This window comes from Oxyura jamaicensis, chromosome 17, assembly GCF_011077185.1.
Source record: "Oxyura jamaicensis isolate SHBP4307 breed ruddy duck chromosome 17, BPBGC_Ojam_1.0, whole genome shotgun sequence".
In the NCBI taxonomy this organism is placed as follows: Eukaryota; Metazoa; Chordata; class Aves; order Anseriformes; family Anatidae; genus Oxyura; species Oxyura jamaicensis.
Window position 1 is genome coordinate 8,155,991 of NC_048909.1, and position 18,035 is coordinate 8,174,025.

General features: G+C 50.9%; 2 long non-coding RNA genes across 2 annotated transcripts; one reads left to right on the plus strand and one right to left on the minus strand.

Annotated features, from left to right (window-relative positions):
- Window positions 1–4,381: 4,381 nt before the first annotated feature.
- On the minus strand, window positions 4,382–7,260 carry LOC118175624. Its single transcript, XR_004755041.1, has 2 exons — window positions 7,127–7,260; window positions 4,382–6,358 (listed from the first exon to the last, which is right to left on the minus strand). It is a non-coding gene; the product is annotated as an uncharacterized LOC118175624 (long non-coding RNA).
- LOC118175623 lies at window positions 7,174–10,901 on the plus strand. Its single transcript, XR_004755040.1, has 2 exons — window positions 7,174–7,277; window positions 10,114–10,901. It is a non-coding gene; the product is annotated as an uncharacterized LOC118175623 (long non-coding RNA).
- The last annotated feature ends 7,134 nt before the right edge of the window (window positions 10,902–18,035 follow it).

Sequence of the window (18,035 nt, forward strand, 5' to 3'; positions counted from 1 at the left end):
GTGTCCTGCCTGCAGCATTGGCCAAGGCTCTGGGCATTCCCAGGAGCAGCCCAAGGGTGCTGCAGCCCCGGGTGCAGAAAGCAGCTGGGATGCTTGGCAAGGGCAGGAAATCTTCCATGGGGAGAGAACAGGGGAGCAGCCCGTACCCGGCCTGGCATCCAAAGGGTTTCCAGCTTCTGTAGGGATGGAGAGAGTGTAGCAGAAAAATGTATCTAAATATAATTCTTCTTGTGGAGTTGAACAAGAGGGGCATCAATACTATGGATATTTCGGGTCTCCAGAGAGCTCTGCTTGGAAGGAAAGAGGCGGCAAAATGCCGGTAGCAGAACCGAATCCCGGCTTCAGTTTGCTGAATTCTCTGCTTTTCCTTCCCACTTGCTCCCACCACTCCGCTTGTCCTTGCTGTGGAGATAAATGGAGCCAGGACTAGGCCAAGAGAGACCACAGAGAGAGACCAGAGTAAACCCAGGCTCAGACTGGCTGTTTTTTGTGCAGCCATCGGATCCCAATTGGGATGAGGAACACTCCTGCAGTGCTCACTGTGCAGGAAAGCAGGGGCACCACCTGCCTTGCTGCTGAAGGTTACCTCTAGCTAGGTGAGCAGCTCCGGCTGTTAGATCAGGCACATGGGAGTAATTAACATCCCGATTTTAGGATCTGATCGTATCGGGTTGAGCAAATAAGCCCCTGACATTTTTAATCAAAAGAGCCTCTCTTGCCGCCGCGTTCAAAGGCAGAGGGGAGGCAGGGAGGAGGAGGAGGACCCGGCGGCTCCTTTCCCCGTGCCAGGGACGACGTGCACCGTCAGGCCTCGTGCCAAAGCTCCTCTCCCTGGTCTCCTCTGCCTCCTGTGGGGCTCGCAAGGCCGTGAGTCACTGCAGCCATCCCAGCACCACATCCTCCAGACAAAACCCACACCGGAGCAGGAGAGGCTCGGGGCACTCTCTGAAGAAATTGCTTTCTCATGACTAAATGTCAGCATTGAGAATAAATGAACGAAGACCACAAATTTGCTTAAAGATCGTCAGTGGTTCCCCGGCCCAGAGGAAAGTCTGGTGTCGATGTCACGTCGTGGAGCAGACTCAGGGAAAGTGGCTGTTTGTGCAGGGCGGGTCTGCGCCAACGCGCCTCCTCTCCCCGGGTTTCCCGAGGCAAGCGATCAACCTTGGGAGCTCCCACGGGTGGCCTCCGAAAGGACAGCTCCTTGGCTTTATTATTGCAAAGAATGCTTTATTAATTGCTTTTTTATTACAAATGATAGTTTTAGTAATTGTTAGCAGCCGGGTGGCAGCCGGGAGAGGAGCGGCTGGGATTGCACCGGGATGCAGCCCAGCGGTGAAGCTCCAAACGGGCTCTCGCTTTCCACGGGTCCCTTCTCCTTGCCGGGAGCACCGAGGTGCTGAGTCCTTGTAGGCATGGCTGGCTGCCAGCCACCCTTGTCGTTTTGTTAATGGAGGAGCTAATAAAACGATTGTAGGTAACGCTAACACGGCACAGCCCCGCCACCGTCCGAAAGGTTTCAGCTGCGTCATTATTGTGTTTATTTCTGCGGCATCTTATTTGCCCTTGGGTGTGACAGGATCGGGCTGCTGTTGGTTGCCTTTTCAGCTCTTTAGTGAAAAGTTCGATTTATTTATTTTTAATGAAAAGGCATCGAGTCCAGTTTTTAATGAGGTGATGTAAAGTAAGGGAGCGAGAGCACAGTCTGGGTGTTGGAGGTCTGGCGCTCCCATGTCGAGCTGCTAACGCCCTCCGTAGAAGCACGGGGTGCTGGGTTTGGCCCCGGGGTCCTGCTCTGAGACAGGGCCAGAACAGTGGGCCAGAACTGTGAATTTCACACTTAGTTGAGAAATGGCTTTAGCAGAGGAACTGTCCCATGATGCAAACCCTGCGAGTGCAAATAGCCAGGTTCCACCGGAGAACGCCACCAGCATTACTTCACGCCCTGCAGCTCCCCTGGTTAGCTGAGATTTCCTTTGCCACCTTTCCCAGCTTCTCAGTCCAAAAACGCTCGGAGAAAGCCTTGCCTTTTTCCTGGTGCTGTGTGGTGTCAAGGAGGGAAACTCTGGGAATCGGGATGCCTGGTGTGGGGAGAAGTTTGCCCGTGATGCTGGCAGGCTGCTCCTGCAGCCGGGGCTGTCCGTGCCCTGTTTTCCTGGCCATTGCTAACTCCAGACACCTATTCTGGAGAGGTGTAGGTATATATTGCTCTTCCCGGTGACTGACATCCTGATAATTCACCTGTTCCCACCAGCAGGGACCCGGATTGCTGAGAAGCACATCATTTTCTGCCCTGAGGCTGTGAGATGAAAGATGTACCAGTGTTAATTGTAAATGAAAATCCTCCGCTTGAACTTTCCGGCTGAGAAAGGGGAAGGGGAGATGCAAAGAACCTCTCTGAACTTCCCTGTCCTTTGGTAATTTTACAAAACACTTTAATGTTAGAAATTAAAAGAAACAAATATTTTTTATGACCATCTAGCTCCCTTTTTTTCCTCCCTTCACTCTCCATAACAAGGACCCGAGTGATGCTAATTGCAGCCCTTCCTGGGGAAGAGCTCAGCAGCTGATTTTTGGATAAATGGCAGGAAAAAAAATGACAATTTCTGGGGGCTGTGCTGGGAGGGGAAGGAGAGGCTCTACGTATGGAGGCAGAAGGGATTACTCCCTGCTGGGGTTAGCCAGGGTGCCGGGATGAGCTAAATACCCAGCCTTTCACCCAGGGCAGGGGCGATCCATGGGGCTGGACACGTTGCAGGGGGACTTGGGACGGTCGCAGGGAGGCACCCGTGGGACACAAGCTGCAGGGTGCCCCAGCACGGGGCCCCGCAGGCACCGAGAGCTGCCTGACCTCATGCTCTGCGCCGCGGAGCTGGGGAGAAGCGAGAAGGAGCCCGAGCAAGGCGAGCGAATGCAAATGTGTTTCCACTTAGCTGGTCCGCCGAGGCCAAATGATGTAACTCCTGCGAAGCCCTGCAAGATGTTGGCAGGAGGAGCCTAGTGACAACTCCAACTGTAAGTTCCTGAGCTAACGAGCAGAAAAGTTGAATAAAAATTTAAAAAAAAAAAAAAAAAAAAAAAAGAGGCTTTTTCTTTGGCTTAACATCGTGACCCCCCCCGGGACTGTTCTGAGCAGAGGAACAGCACACTGAAGGAAAAAATCCGGCCCCAGAAGATGCTGGCTCTGCTCCTCCGGGTCTAACGGGGTGAAGCCAAGGGGTCAGCACCCGCTGGGAAAAGCGTTTCAGGCTGGCAGAGCTGGGGGCTTTGCTCCATGCCGAAGCAGGTCCCTGCTCCAGGAGAAGCTCTGCTCCCACCCTGTTCTCCAGCCCTTATGGAGTTAACCACAATTATTATTACTAAGGGTGATTTTTTTTTTTTTCTCTCTCGCTCTCTCTGTTACTAGCAAAGAATGTTTTACTACAGCTCTCCACACAGCCACCAGCCTCCAAATGGACCATGTTACAGTAGAGCTAAATATTGTGTCAGGGACCATGTGTTTCTTGTAAGATGGGCTTGAGCCATGACTCCGTAGGAAATTGTTTATCTCTCTTCCCCCTCTTGCTGCCTTCATCCTCCCATGGGCTGCGTGGACGGCTGGGGCTCTGCGATGGGAACTTTCCCGGGGATGCTGGAGGATATATATATTTTTTTTAACATGCAACCCGTGCCTGCGGTGAGGAGGAAGCTCTGGGTGGGATGTGATGTCTGCCTGCCTGCTGGGTGCCACCGCAGCCCTGCCTGTCCCCAAAAGGCTCAGGGGTGCCCCGAGGCGCTGCCGCAGAGTAGCCAGCACCACCGCTGCAGGCTGGCTCAGCACCACAGATGCCTGGGGAGCCCTCTGCTAGGGGGACTGGGAGGAGGCTGCCGCGGCGGCGTGGTGCCGGTGTGCGTGTTTCAGAGGGAAACGTGGCCACAGAGGTACTGCCACCCTCGGGGTCAAGGTGCAGGCGAAATACCTTTGATTTGCTGGAAATGCTGATGTCTGCGGGGTGGGCTGTAGGGCCAGCTGATTGCAGGAGTGGAGCAAAACCTCTGAAAATCGCGTTATTGGCGCAGAGCAGAGCAGCCCCTCTGGGCGCTGACCCTGCCGTCGGCTGGGTGCTGCTGGCACCGCGGGCAAAAGGAAGGCTTGGTGCCATGCCGGGGGGGGCACGGCGAGCAGGGGTAACCCCCCCACAGGTCTGGGCCTTGTTCCTCCCCTTCACAACTCTGCAAGAGGGACGGCAGGGAAATCCGAGCCCCTCTCATGCCTTCCTCTCGCTATCTGTCCATCTCGACGCCATCCCAAGACGCAGAAAAGGCACTTTTCCTTGTTACTGTCTCTGCTCTCTCCTGGCCCCTGATCTGCACAATAGCATAATTGTATATAAACATCTGATTTCTTTTACTTTGCCTCAGTAATAGCTTGTAGCAACCCTTTCCAACATCTATTAATACAGTGCTATATATTAGATCCAGACTTCAGATCCGCAAATGTGACTATCTTCGGAAAGTGGGGAAAGGCTGAACACAGATCAAACGTTCACCCTCTAGTCAACTTTAAACAAATTTAAATAAATTTAGCAAGGGCTCTTGCTTCTAAACCCCTTGGATGGGGTTTATACCACCCTGAGGTGCTGTAGTTGAGGCCCTGCTCGATCGGACTAATGATCTCCCAACAGCAGCAGAGCAGAGCCACAGCAGGTCCAGATCTGCTCCGTTAATGGGGGGAAAACACGAGCACCAAAGATGAGCTGACTGCTGCAACATGTCCCAGCAGCCAGCTGGGGGGGAGCAGCCACTGGGGTGGGTTTCTGATGGGAGCGCTGCGGAGGTGCCAGCTCCTTGCATTTGCTCCTTGTAACGCAGGGAGATTCCCAGAGGTGCAATTGCTGCCCCAGTTTTAAAGGCTCACATTTGGAATAGAAAGGTTTTGACTCTTTTAGAAATGTTTTTCCACAGTGACTTTTTTTTTCCTGAATTATTTGGATGTAGACAAACGTGGGGGGCTATTCAGCGAAGGCATCTTGCCCTATCTCTTCCTTACCCATCTGCAGAGGCAAAAGCAAAAAGCAGCTAAGATAAAGCAAAAAATATAGCTAAAAATAAACGCCGTGTGTAATTCCTGTTCCTTCCCACCATAAAACAGTAGAACTTGGGAGCAATTCTGTAAAACCAGCTCGTGCTCAAGCACAGCTGCCAGGCCTGGCCGTGCTGGCACGCCGAGCTGCGCCCAAGGACTGCGCCCTGCTTGGGCAAAGGCAGAGCTAGGGGAAGGGGCAGCACTTTCCATTAGGAAACTGCCTTTCTGCGCCCCAGTAGAAAAATCCACACGGGCTATAATAACAAAAAGGCATGTTAACCTGATCGTATTGCCGTGAATGAGAAAAACAGCCGGGGTTACAACTTCCAGCTGGTTATAATCCCTGGGAAGTGCCCCCTGCCCTTCCTTGTCGGGACATTGTCAGGGCACGGTTGCAAATTTTAAGATCGTGTTTTTGCCAGGACAATTCATAAACCCGTGCCCTCAGTTCTGTTCAGATTTTTTCTGCCACTTCTCCATGGCATGCACGCGCTGTTAGCGGGCTGCCTGTTGTGCTGGGGCTGCTACGAGGCGGCTGTGACTGCTTTGTCCATCACTTTGCTCCTGCAGAGTGATCTAGCAGAAGACACTTAATGAAAAAAGGACACTGAAGAATTTGGCTTGGAGAGAAAAACTTTGTCTGAAGAACGGCTGGGGCTTTCTGGTAGGTTTTCATGCCTCCCAGGGCTGCTAAAAGCGGTCCAATTCTTCCTTCTCTTCAGCAGAAATGGCGCTTTGGTGATTTCCTTGGTTCTGTGTCGCTTGCTGCTGGCCACTGGTCTGAACTGGGCTGGCTGAAGGAGAGCGAACACAAATTTATCTGCTCCTGAAAGCTGGGATCATTAAAAAGCCCAAACTGTGCCATGGACAGGGCCAGCCCTTCGGATGCTAGCCTGCTTTACCAGCAGCCTGTGCCAGAGTGTATTGGGCCGCAGCTGGGAATCTTTCTCTTTGATCCATCTCTGCTATTAAACAGCTTCTGATAAAGCCGCCAGGCTCACCTCTAGGAGGGGAAGCCGAACAGCCTAAATCTTGGAGCTGAGCAGCAGTGGGGAGCTGATCTTAAAACTGCATCTCCTCACCGGCTTCAAAAGCAAAGGGGCTCCTTTTATTGCATGGCGCTGCACTCCAGCAATGATTAAAGCGCCGTAAATGTGCACCTTTTTCATCCCAAACCTGTCTGCTGACAGGGAGCCAAGTACAACAAATCCAGTCGAAAGCATCATCCCTATCACGGGGCTAATTGTCGTTGCCTTGTTTCCTGAACATGAAGAGCTGCAAGGAAAATAGAGCCTGGAGTTACACGGACACCCCCATACAGAAATAACCCCCCAAAGGAGAACTGAGAAGCCATCGAGGAGACAGCCTCCGAGCTACAGACACAAACTGCCGAGTGGAGGAGATAACTGGCTGGTGAGCTCTGGGAAACAATGCCCGAAAATCCTTCTGAACCCATTCATCACCACGGCTTCAGTGATCATCTCAGCGATAAATTCCCTTATCATCCTATTGGAATTTGAGTTTAATGACCTGCCTGTTATTTCAGAGGGAGATGGACTGTAACCGGTGGGTAATTGGTAGGAAAAATTGCCATTTATAGCAAAGATCTGATACCATCGGAGCAGTTACACCACGAGAGAGGGAGATTAGGGAGCTCTGCTTACCACAAGGGGCTTATTCATCCTGAATAAATTCATTAGCTGCCCAGAGCCATCCCCCTACCTCCTCATTTCCCCTCCAGTGGCATCTTACTGTCAGCACTAACCCTGGTTTTCCCAGTGACCCTGGAATGAACAGCTCAGCAGAAGCTGTTATCAGTGCAGAGATGTTCATAGCAATGATTAAACAGTCCTTTCCAAGCTCCTATTAATGTATGCATGTATTTTGAGGTTTTCTTAGGAAAGAAGATAATTACTGTAATTTCTTAACCATTTAAATGGTTCAGAAAGGTTCTGCAAACACCTCCGTCCTGCAACATTCTTCACAAGAAACCTCCCAAACCGTGGCTGCCGTAGGATCTGTGTCTGGGTCTCTGCTGGAGAGACACGATGAGTTTATTACCATTTCTCCTTGCCACCTGCAGGACGACTTCCAGTGTGCTGGGTGGAAATTTCAGAGCCCAGGTTTGCGGGGCAGCCTGCAGCCTTAACCAAAAATAGGACAACTGGCTTCTCTGCAGCGTGTCAGGGGAGAGCCCGAAGCAAGTCCCGAGGTAAAGTCTTGGCTCTGTTGCAGAGAATGATAGCTTTGCTGGGACTCGATGGGTCTGTGCCTTTCTCAAAAGTTACCTTCCCCTTCCCTGCTGACGGGACCGGCACCAGGGTCATGTTTTGGTGAGCACACCTGCTTTTTAAATGAGCTCCCTGGAGTATTCACGAAAACAAAGCTGAAAGGCATGGCCACAGGACTGAGTTTGCTACAGAAATACCAGCACGTATTCATAATAAAACATCTGTACTTTTTGCCCAGCTCTGGCTGTAACTTCCCGTCATGTCCTGTACCTTTCTGGGAAGAAAGAATGGGTGATGGTGGTGGGAAAATTGCTTCACCGAGCCAAAGGGGATTTTGCAATCACTTTCAACAGAGCCAGGGCTGCTTTTAACCCTACGTATTCCCCATGTCTCTGTACAACCCTTTGGGCTCTCCTTCACTGTGGGCAGTGATGGAGGAGAAGAAAAGCGCCCTTTTTTTAATGAAAATACACTCTGGAGGGCACGCAGGTGGTGGAGATGGCCCTGGTTTGGGGGAAGGAAGCTGGCTCACTGCAAGGTGCAGGTGGTGGTGCCTCTCCCTGAACCACAAGCCTGGAGGTTGGATTTCTTCCCTACATAAAGAGCTGTTAACTGCCACACCAGGAGTCGAGCCTGAGAATAATCCCAGCTCGCTGCACTCTGGTGCACGGGAGACTTCTCATGCAGAAAGAGCATCAGCAGAACGAATGGAGTGCCGCCGTAGTGGCCACGTTCCCGCGTGTTCCTCTTGGAAGCCAAGAGCTCAGGTAGGAGTGGTTCTGAAAACACTTTAATCGATTTAATCCATGGCCAGAGCCCTTCCAGCCTCTGGTTGGCCCAGGAAGGTGTTTCTTCCCTGTGCCCAGTGGTGGCCGAGGTGACCTCCAGCCGCTGCCCCCGGGCTGCGGCGCTGTGCCCGGGCAGCATGTGTTTGCTGCTGGCTGTCAAGGCCACGCACAGGAACAAAAGCCTTGGCGATGGCCTGAACCAAGCTTCGTTTTCTTCCTGCCTCATTGAAAGGCAAATTGTTTACCGCAGGCAAATTGGAGATGAGTGCGCAGCAAGAGCCCAGGGAGTTCATAAAAACAAAACAAAACAAAACAAAAAAACAACAAAATAATCACAATACAATATTCCTGCAGGACAGGTTTTCTTATCTTGATTTTTTTCCCCCTTTCTCTGTCTCTTTTTTCCCCCCATCTTGGACTAATCACTCCCAGACCGGGAACCTTCAAACAGATTTGTTTGGAGACTTGGCATGGGCTCCTGGTGGCTGGAAACCTTCTCGCTGTTCCTACGAAAAACAGAGCCTGCTTGGAGGGGAAGAGCTCCAGCACTAGAGTCAGTCCCAAGCAGCATACGTTGCAAATGAGCTGGGAAGTGGAAAACTGCCTGAAACATCTCTGGCCCCTTCCCCGCTCATCTACAGCACAACTGCTTTCCCTTTGCCGTGTCGAGGCTGAGCTGCAAATGTTGCAAGGATGAACCCAGCAGCCTCCTGCGGTTTGTTCTTTGCATGTTCGCGAGGCGGCTTCCAAAATAAGTTCGAACGCTGTCGGTTTGGTCTCCAACAGCCCCGGGCAGCACCGTGCAGGTCTGCAGGGATGCCTGGGGGCTGCTCCACACCGAAAAACATTTGGAGTCCTTCTAACACTGCCCCTGCCCCTGCCGCTCTTCCTTCTTGTGCTGATGCACCCAGGCATGGTGTGGCTGGAAAATGGGGTGTAACAGGGTGGGCTCCTCGGGATTTGCAGCAGAAATGGGTTGATGGGCTCCTGGAAGCTGGTGAGGAACATCCACCAGGGCTGCTGCAGTCCAGCCCTGGGAAAAGGTGCTTTGCTTCGGTCTGGAGGTTGTGCTGGTGGAAACTGAGGATTTAATATCTCCCCTGGTTGGAAATCTCAGCCACAAACAGTGGAAATTCCCCCAAAAGCGACCCATTGAGAGGGGCTGTCCCCCTGAGAGCAGGCAGGGCTGATGCCTTATAGGAAAGATGGTGCCCATAGAAGTTTGCGAGTCACCTCGGTGGTGAACACACACTCAACAAGTTCTGGCTAACGGCTGCAGCAGGACGTAGACCCAGATACGCCTTTCTTTTGAATCTTTCTCTTTACCTTTTCACCCCTGAAGACATCCAAGCTGCTAACACTCCGAGGAGGATGACACAGCAAAAAAAAATAATAATAAAACTTTTAGCAAGAAACAGATAAATGAGATTTGCATATGTTTTTTTTTTTTTTTTTTTTTTTTTTTTTTTTCTGGGAAAAATATCAAGTTCGCCTTGTTAGAAACTGTGTTGGAAAGCAGCTTGTAAAATTCCAAGCCTGACTCAAATGCTGATCTGTCATGGGACCGTCACCTATGCCCATTGTTAACGGGGACTCCTCAACTCTCTGCCCAAGAGGAAAGATTGCTGCCAATATCTTGTTGACAGGTTTGTGTTTGGGGAAGAGCAAATCCTGGGCAGGGAAATGGCTGGAGAAGCTTTCTCCGCATTCAGCAGCAGGTGAGGGAACTTTGTGGAACACAGCATTGCCCCCGCTTGCCGCGGAGCCGTTCCCAAAGGGCTGGGAGCCCGGCAGTAAATGACCTTCAGAAAGCTCGGGGGTTCAGCTTGGCCAGGGGAAAATCTGCTGGTGTCTATCCCAGCTCTGCAAACCCGATTTTCTGCTCGCGTGCCTGATTATAAATCAGCGGTAAATGTGCTTATGCTGACACGCCAGGTTTTCCCCTGGATGCTGTTCCGTAGGCACACGTTCCTTCGGCCACAGGTGACTCGATCTGAGGAAGAAACCCCGCAGGGAGGCGCCTTGGCAGGTGCCGGCGGGCGATCCCCTTCGATTAGCGCCGCGCTGCTTTTTGGCCTGAGACGCTCGGACCGACTGCCGAGGCAAAGAGAGATGCCAGCAGGGACTGCGACCCAGCAGAGACCCAGCCAGTGGGAATCCTGTCTGCAGAGCTCCTCGAGTCTGTAAAACTGGGTTAGAAATCTCTTAAGAGGTTTTTGATTAATGTAAATTCCTTTTTTTTTTTTTTAAATTTTTTTTTCCCCCAGCAAACTAAAGCTTCGGTTTATATTCATGTCCCCTAGAGGCTTATTTAGTCTGAGATTTCCTCGCTGAGAAATATGCACACAGCTCTTCCTTTTGCTTCCATTTAAGCAGGATAGAGCATCCCAGCGCCCATCCTTCTGAGGAAGCTGAGACCTCATCCCACGAGCCAGAGCCACCAGCATGCAGCACAAGCCACGAGAAGAGCAAGGCAAGCACTCCAGGCAAACTGCTGCAAACTGCAGAAAGGGAGTCATTTGGAAACTGGGGCAAAAGTTGAAACAGGATTTAATTTTATCTGAGTTGATTCATCTGTCCCTAATTAGTAATAGCTTCCTAATGCATGACGTAAGAATATGCAGAGTTATTATTATTATTTTTTTAATGAATAACTTGGCCAGGATAAAATATTGCCATTCTCAGATTGTCTCAGATAGTTCTTTTTATATGCCAATAGAGATTTGTGCAGTCTAAAATGAAAAATACATGAGATCCCGTTGTCATACAGGCTGAAGACTAAAATTCTGGATCCTGTCTTGTTCCCAATTTACTGTAAAAAAAAAAAAAAAAAAAAAAAAATAGAACATCTTGCATTTCCCCTGTTTTAATACCTGTGGTTGCTCTTACTGAGTGAGGACCCCCAGGTTCCCAGAACTCCACAGCACATGATGCTGTGCAGGGGATAGAGCACAAAAACTGCCCGGTACACCCACATGCTTGTTCTGAAAGCCCAAAAACCGGTCGTGTTTAATGGCATTTCAACAGAATAAATGAAGCCACCGGTTAAATTAAAAATCCATATTGTTCACTTTCTCACGGGAACAATGTGAAATTCCTGGTTTTTCTGTTTTCAGGATGAACACTCTACCTGCCTCACCTTATTCTCTCTGTCTGTCCCTCATTTCCTCTCCCCTTTACTCCCATGGCTCCGGGGACTGGAAGAGCTGGGAAGCTCCCCAGGTGGCAGGGATGCAGGAGGTGGAGCGATGCCTGTGGGCTGTATTTTAGGTCAAAAGCAGGACCTCAAGCAGCAGCAGTAGGAGGAGGCTGCCTACCAGCTCCGATGCTGGATAATCTCGCTCTCCCAAGCCCTCCCGTGGGGCTGGCCATGAGCTAATCCCTCTCACCTCATCACGCACCAGCTTCCCCTCATCCGTATCCTTCCTTTGTTCCAAGTCATACCTCCTTGTACCATCCAGCATATTTCATCTCAATCCTTTGTGTCCACACCCTTGAAACCTTTCCAGGCTGCTATCATGTCCACTTCTCTAGCTCACCTCTCCAAGCCAAGCTATACATCCAGGCCCTAATCCTACCCCATAAATCAATCCCGCTGGGGCCCTGACCAGTTTTGGAGATTTCCACGAGCTGTGTAACTCCTTCACCTCTCCCAACATCAATAAAAGTCCGGAGGCTTACAGCAGGGCGAGGGGGGAATCGGGTTTCTGGGCTTGTTTTATAAGCGGGGTGGAAGACGGAGCGGGGGGACGCTCTGCACCATCCCCGCCTGGTGAAGGACCGGGGCAGGACACGTTGAGCAGATGCTGCTTCTGGACTGCAGATGAGGGCTGAGTTACTGCGTTCACAGCACATCTTTGATACACGTCCAGCTTTTATCAGATGGTTCCACTCAAGGTTTGGCACAGCTGATGCGAGGGGAAGGCCAGGAAAGCAATCGAGCGGCGTGAGCAGCTCAAGCAGCCCCGCGCAGGAGAAGGGCCCCGGCTTGGGGTGGGGGCTGTCACCGTCCCCCGGCCTCCTGGGCTGAACTGGGGGCTTCCCCCACTGCTCCCACTCTTCCAGCACCTACACGGCTCTAACATTTACCCCTACGTGTGAGATGACTGATGTGGTTATGGTGTTTGCAGCTCCCGGCACGCCGCTCCCTCCTGCCACATCACGCCGTGCCGCAAGCAGCTCGGCCACACAGCGCAGCTGTAGGTTGGAGTATCTGGGAGGACAGAGAGCATTGGAGCAAGTTTTTGGAGTTAAAAGTCTGGTCCTCATGTTTTGGCTTCGGCTGACCTGTGCTCCTAATGCACTCTTCACTTAATTCACCCCTGCCAGTGCAAACGCGCTTATTTATGAGGTTGGTAATCACTTTCTATCAACACGCTCTGGAAATCCACTGCTTCCGCGAAGCATTCCTTCAAGTAAATCCTTCCCCATGAATATTCCCAGCCCAATCCGAGTCCAAGGCCTGCTCAGGGCATACGAGAGGGCTTTCAAAGGACTCCCACCGAGCGCGGTTGGCTCAGACCCAAGCGCACACATCCACGCCCATAGAGCTCTGTTACAAGTGGCCCCACGCTCGCAAGAAGGAAACCAAACCTTCCCCAGAGTCCTTAGGAGTTGTTTTGCCATCCTTTTCCTGCACACATGCTGTGGGGTTTTACCTCTCAGGAGGAACCTCAGGCAGCACACATAGGAAGGGCTGCGCTGATCTAAAATCCTCCCCGAACACGGAGTTTGGTGCCTTTTTTCTTCCTTAACTTAAAGGCCAGAAAAATATCTAGAAATGGCTGTGCAGGAGAATCAATCACATCGCAGAGGACCCTCTGGGTCCCAGGAAAAGAGCCCGTGTTTTCAGCCTTGGCAGTTTACCCGTCCCCGTTTCGGGAGGCAGCACGGATTGGTTTTCCATTTGAAACATCCCAGGGGTCTTGCGGCTCATGCAGAGCCCTCAGAAGTCAACGAGCCACATTCCACAGCAGTGGTCCCAGCAATTACTAGGATTTTTATTTTATTTTATTTTATTTATTTATTTATTCTATTTTACTTTTGAGCATACCCAGGCTGGCACTTGGTTCAAACCATAGGAAAGCAGAGGCCCAGGGCCCCCGCCAGGGCAGCACCAACAAACACAAGACTGCACATCTTTAGATCTTTAGATTCCTTTTGGGTTTCTGCTCCTTATCTCTCAGCCACTTTGTGGGCCAACTGGAGCTCTTTATCAATGCCATTTACTCAACTGTCAAGTGGGTTTTTCATCCTAAAGCTCTGCAGTGGGGAAATGGGAACCTGCAATGAACTTGCTTTAAATTGAAACAGATATTTAACTAGAATAAACCAGTGGCCGGACTGAATAAACACTGCAGGCACTTTAGAAAGAATGTTAAATTGACATAAGATCTGCTGGGTGAATTCAAGAAACGGGAGATTTTATGCTGAAGTCATAAATCCGCTGGGTTAAAAGGGCGATAGTGCTGAGCTCTGCATCTTGCTGCCTCGCCGGGAGGGACGAGGGCAGGATGTTTGCCGTCGCAGCCTGCGGAGCTGTTGGTACGGGCAGCAGGCCTCCTCCTCCGGGCAGCTGCTGTGAGCTGTGGGCTTCGTCTCCACTGCTGCCTTCTTTATCCTCGCGATGGGGTGTGCTGGTGTCACCTATGGGCTGGTGGCAGTCCGGCCGAGCAGCCTGCTGTGACTCCATTTGTTACCGCAGCGGCTGGTCACCAAAAACAGGTTGGGAAGCAGCTTTTATTTTTTATTTTTATTTAAAGAAAACTGTTTTTATTAAAGACAGGCTTCCAAAACCCAGGTATCAGAGGAGACCATGGCACTGTTCTGCCCACGATGGCTTTCCTCAGCTGGCAGCACCTGTGGCTTTGCTTGGCCAGCCCTGAGAGCTGAATGCCTCGGGGTGGCACGGAGGTCACTACATCTCTGCTCCACCTGCAAAGCCCACGTCCTAAGGAAGAAACTGCATTTCCTTCCCATGTCTGGCTGTGGATGGCTCAGGAAGGGCATCCAAATCCCTGCCAAAGCTCCGGCTTTTGTGATGCCAGCACCGTGTGTCTGGGCGGAGGGCTGATCCCAGCACAACACATGCCACGTCCCTCTGTTTCTGCAGGATGGACTGAGCAGTGGTCCAAGGGGTGAGAGCTTGCCCCAAGTCAGCCCGAGCTAAAGAGTCACAGATGTTTAATATTTCTGCTCCCTGCTCCGAGGAGAGGAGCTGCAGAGAATACAGCAATATTTTTTCAATACATTCCATATGTTTCCTCCATAAGTCAAGATTAAAAAGTGGTGCTGGTCCAAATAGGAATAAGCCTGCAGGCTGTTCTGCTGCTTTTGGAGGAAGAAGGAGCTTCATCCTGATTTGCCCTGCAGCGGAGAAAGGCTCTGACCTGACTTGAGAATATGTTTCCACAGGGAGAAGTGAACTTGTCATTCATGCTGTCCCTGTTCTCAGTGCTGCTGTTGCCTTTGCAAAAACACTTGTCAGCCCCGGACCTGCACCGAATTTTGGTACCTGACTTCTCATGGGATGAAGGAGCTGGCACGAGGGCAGGAAAGCGAGAGCACCCCCAGTCTCCCAGGCAGACTATTACCATGGTCTCTTCTGATACCCACTTTTTGGAAGCCTGTTTTTAATAAATGCAGTTTTCTTAAAAAAATAAAAAAAATCAGTGGCCACCTCAAGACTCCGCTGCCCTCAGCTCATGTGGCCGAGGTCCTGCAGCAGCTGCAGACACAACAGGATGAAGCCCACGATCTCCTCCCCATCACCCAGCCCCGGCCACCTTCAGCCAAGCACATGAGTGCAAACACGAGTGTGGCACTGTGAGCCCTCGGCCATCACACAAATTACTTGTTTCTGTTTCCTTCCTCTGGTCTTCTAACCCCAGCAGCAGTGTTTCGGCCGTGCTGCCATTGCCACTCTGCTTGCTGAGGTCCAAATCCTACAAATGCCATCACGGACGATGGCAGGTCCGGAGGGAGGAGGGAAGCCACGAGGGAAGGGATTTGCTCTCTCCTGAAGGGCACAGTCCTCGGTATAATTGTGCCAGCCAAATGTGCACAGAAGTCCTCGGTAATTGCTGTGGTAATCATTTCACATGTGTGGGATTTTTTAGGCTAAATTACAGCTAATTGCTGTTTGATTTTGTTCCTGTTTATATAGCCATTAAAGGAATCATTGAAATGTCTTTGCTAAAAGACTTTCTTCTTTCTTCTCATCTTTTTCTAAAATCATCGTGGAAAAAAGAAAAAAAAGAAAAAAAAAAAAGTAAGAAAAAAGAGATCATGTTGCAACACTCAGAGTTCATGAATGGCCATTAGCTGGCCAAAGCTCTCACAACAAAGAGCCACGTTAAGCCCGCAAGAGCCTGATGTTTTCCCAGTGTTGGGAACTGACAGTACTTGAATTTACAGAACTAAGGAGAAATTGCAAAGATCTTGGCTGTTGGTTAATGAAACCCTTCAGGGCAAAAGGCTGAGGCTGAATTTATGTGGGGAGATGGGAGGATCTGAGCTGCTCGCTGCAAGCATGAGCAAAGGTGCTTTCAGCCACTTTGGTGACAGGGCAAGTTACATCTCTGCTGTGTGCTGCCCGTGAAAGCTGGGCCAGGTGAACAGTGAGCAATAAACCCCTCTGATATCCCTTGTTTTCAGAAGGAGACAGTGTTTTGGAGACTTATTTCCAGATGCCCAACTGGTCTCTGCACAATTATCTTACTCTTTGTCTTTTTTTTTTCTCTCTCTGGAGAGAGAACTGAGGCTGGTGGGGCTCAGTGCGGGTCCAGGGATTCACCAGGAGTTTCTCCTGGCATATCTGGTGCCTTTATCATGCCTGAGTATTTTTTCCCAGCCCTGTTTTTTAACACAGTTGTCCCATGGCCCAACTCAAATAGAATTAAACATCCCATCTGCTCCAAATGTTGGAAGTCATCGTGTCCTGATGGCCTGCAGTGAGGCCAGATGACTCCCGTATTGATCCGTCAGATAGGCAAGCCTTTGAGCCATCCTTCAGGATGGCTTTTGCAGGTTTGATTTTTTTTTACAGGAAAATTGGCTTTATGCTAGGATGCAGAGGAGGCCTGGGGAGAAGAACTGGGAAAAGCCAGTTTTCCTGGGAGATTCCCTCCCTGGGGATTGGGCCCTTCCCCAGGCAGCAGCCAGCAGCCCCTGGTGGGTGCCTGCCCTTCCTCAGCCTGGTGCCAGACACGGGGTGAGCCAACTTCATGCCCTGGGACATGCCAGGCGCTCCCACCTCACCAAAACGCGACGTTCCTCCAGAGGGAGGGGAGGCAGTGTCTCACGGAGGCTGTAATCTGCTCATTCCTGAGCGTTGTACCCTTCAGAGGGGACCGAGACCACATGAAAACTCTGTCTTGCCTGGGGTTAGCCACAAGCGACTGCTCCAGCCCCTTGTCAGACACACTCAGGAGTCAGAGCAGGGAACGATCACTGAAAATGCAGGATTACGTTGCTGTGGGACTGGGTGGAAAGAGCAGGCTGGTGCCATCACGGCCCTTTGCCTTGGAAAACGGGGAGCTTGTTTGCTCTATTTTTTTTTTCATTTTACTTTCTTTCTATTTGGCTTCTGCCTCTGCTCCGGGAAGCCAAATTAGCTCATGGTCTGAGGCTCCAGAGCTGAACATAAGCAGAAGCAAGCTGACATTGGCTTGAAATAGAAGCAGAAATAGAGCTGTTTACCATCCTGTTTCTCTTTGACACTTTGAGGGAGCAGGAAACTATTTCAGGGCATGGGCGCTCACACGGCAGCCACCAAAAGCACATCCCTTACCCCCACTGCTCCCCATGGGGCGGGTGCTTTATGGCTGCTGCTTGTGCCCACTGCGAAGGTTTGGGAGCTGCACGTCCCCAGCAGTGAATCGGGGGAGTTTTAGTGCAAAATAGCCTGGGAAAGTTTAAAATTCATCTGATTCTTTGCCCAAACACCTATGGGTGCTCTGCTGTTTCCCCTGACCAGAAGCTGGGAGCCGAAGTCTCAATGTCTCTCAGCCAGGAAGCCTTCACTGATGCACAATTTGCTCAGGGAATACAAAATAAAGATGGAAAAACCGTTCCCCAGCTGGCTGCCTCTGCCTCATTACCATCCCTTCCTGCTGGCGGCTGTATCTGGAAGCTGCTGCCCCTCTCGGCCCTGCAGCCCGCGTGGGGATGCAGTGTATTTTTAACCAGGACGATAATGATACGGCGGCAGATCCTCCCTGCAATTCCGTACAGCCTCTGAGTTTGGGGGATGATTTCAGCCATGGTGCTTGCACGCTAAATAGCAGGCAGAAGAAGAATGAGCTCTTGATTAAAATGTGTCTAGACAGCCTTCTGCAATTTTAAGTCCTAATTTAAAGGACGTAGGTGAGAAGGGATTTACATCATTTCCAAAACCTGATCTGCTGTTTCTGATGGCTGTAGGACAGTTGTCATAACCAGCCCTCATTTTTTTTCTGCAGACTCAGGACATTTGGTGTCCTTAGCCCTGGACATATGTGGCCGTGGAAGAACAGGGGCTTCCTTTTCTCTAATGAGAGGAAGTTGTCATCCTTAATGACCCAAAGCTAATGAGACCCGTAATGGTCGAAGTGTGGGGTGAGGAGGGAAGTGAGACAAGATACTGAGTGGGATATCCTGAGCCATTTCATGACTTTTGAAGGCTTGGGGTGACTGTGTCTATGGAGAAGATTTATGGCTTTGTGTCATTTAAAATTCCCACTCTTAAGTCTGGGATCCAGCATCCAGCAAGGCCTCTGGAAGGAGAGGCTGCGTGCAGGAGTGACAGCCCCAGGGGACTTGATGTGGCAACGGAGCCTTTCCATTTAACAACCAGCTTGTTCCAATCCCAGCCATGCTGGCAGCATCCTGAGGTTACAGCACGTTTGCTGCAGGCCGTGAGCTGCTGCCGGCAGGACACGTTTTCCAGCAGCACCAACAGGCTCAAACTAA